Consider the following 2,041-nt stretch of genomic DNA (forward strand, 5'->3'; position numbering starts at 1 on the left):
AACTCAAAGCAACTGGCTTCTTCCCTGTCCGCCAATAGGAATGATCACATGGTCCAGGTTTGGCCAATCAGAGTACCCCAAGTCTCTCTGGCTGCTGTGATTGATTCAAAGATAAGGATATGTCTCAACCAGGACCAGTCAGATCCCTCCAATAGGACTCTGCTGGAAGACCTGGTGGATAACATTCTCTTTCTGCTGAGGTTGCTGGACTCATAGGATGTGAGTTTGGTGGCTGTCCTCTGGAGGGAGCCTGTCTGGAATCTGGAAAGAAAGCCCTGGTATCCTGGAGCTCCTGAATCTAGCCATCCCTGAAACCATCTGCACTGTTACTCCCTCCTCACTTGACCTGATAAATTACCTTTTTATTAAAAGCAGTTTGGGTTGGGTGTCTGCCATTTGTAACCAAAAGAGACTTAACTAGTACTTGCTTTGGCAGCATGTATACTAAAATTGGAATGATACAGAGAAGATTAGCATGGCCCCTGCACAAGGATGACACGCAAATTTGTGAAGCCTTCCCTATTTTTAGGCCTACAAACCAACAATAACACACGTAGCGAGACCAAATGGGCACACCAGCCCAAAAGCAAAGACTGAGACAGCAGGAAAGGACAAGAAAACTGGTCAAATGGAAATGGGGAACTCGAGAAAGGGAGAGTGTTGACACATCACAGGTTGGCAACCAATGTCATAAAACAATTGTGTATTGTTTAATGAAAAACTAATTTGCTCTGTAAACTTTCACCTAAAGCACAATTAAAAAAAGATAGAGAGAGAGAGAGAGACTTAACTAATACCAATAGTTACTTCATCTGAGCATATAATTTAGCTAGAGTCCCTCGGAAGACAAAGCAAAAAGATAACCACGTTGCTGCACGAAGCTCCCATTTTCTGATATCATAAACCCAAAGCACCAGGAAAGAGAACGTTTTTTCCAGCACTCGGGCCTTTTTCTCGTGGTCTTTTGCGTTGGTGGCCCAGATCAACATCTTCCACGGCTGTTTCAGAAGCAAGGCAGGAGCATTCTTCATGTGGCTGGCTGCCTTCAGGCCTGAACCTCAACAAAAGACAAGCAGCAGACCGCGCAGCACTCAGCACTCACAAAGACCTCCTAGGCTTTCAACTAGAAAGGCAAACAGGCCAGGGGACTCCGGGTCTGGCAGTTAATGTTCCCTGGCCCCTCTGTACACGGGCCTCCCCTGGTGAGGGAACTACTCCAACTGCTGCCCTGAGGTTTGACTCAAATCCATCATTTCTTTGGTTGGAAGGCTGGTGTTTCCTTGCAAGGGACCACAAAGCCATATTACATTCAATGTTAAATAAACAAACGTTTGAGTCTGTGTTTTATTGGTTCCATACCATCTGCCATCTGGTTTGGGGGAGCAAGGAAAACTGTGGTTTTGTTGGTTTTGTGTGTGTGTGTTGTTGGTGGTGGTTTTTTTCTTTTTTTTTTTTCTTTACCCTGTGAAAATTCTCTAAGGTTGAGTGCTGGCAGCAGCGCGGGCTGGTTAAAAGCCACCTAGCTTCCCATGTCTTAAGGCGCAGCTAAACGTTGGAAGCTGGTCTGGGTCCCCATCTGCTAAGCAGCCTGTTGTGTGAAAATTAGAGCTATACATACGCAGAGCTCCACAGCCTGGCTCCCAAGATCTAAAGAATTGTTATGAGGAAACCACAAGAAGTGGTTATTTAATGTTGACAAGCTGCACCCAGACCAAAGGCTAGAGCGGGGCATATGGAAAGCGAACAGAGGAAACCTCGCATCTGAGCACCCCGGGGCTGTCAGGAAACGCGGGCTCTGCCTTCAAGACCCTGGGTTGCTGGAGATGTGGAGCGTATAATGACGTGATAGAGAAAATGCACCCCAGACACTGGGTGGAAAGTAAGCTCCAGTCGGCTTGGAATTTTTCACCCGGGAAAACAGAGGGGCTGGGGGTGGGGAGGGCGTATTTCTTGATGGGGTGGGGTGGGGGAGGGGCAATGCCGCAGCACCTCCTGCTGGCCCAGCTGCTTTTGGCAAAAGGGGCCTTGAGCTGCTGGAAAA

The 2,041-nt window shown here is 47.6% G+C and overlaps 1 non-coding gene across 1 annotated transcript; it reads left to right on the forward strand.

Annotated features, from left to right (window-relative positions):
* The first annotated feature begins 424 nt into the window (after positions 1–424).
* On the forward strand, positions 425–527 carry LOC111751650 (U6 spliceosomal RNA). The gene has a single exon (XR_002786768.1). It is a non-coding gene; the product is annotated as a U6 spliceosomal RNA (small nuclear RNA).
* Positions 528–2,041: the final 1,514 nt, after the last annotated feature.

The sequence above is a fragment of the Loxodonta africana genome, chromosome 13 (assembly GCF_030014295.1).
Source record: "Loxodonta africana isolate mLoxAfr1 chromosome 13, mLoxAfr1.hap2, whole genome shotgun sequence".
Lineage (NCBI taxonomy): Eukaryota > Metazoa > Chordata > Mammalia > Proboscidea > Elephantidae > Loxodonta > Loxodonta africana.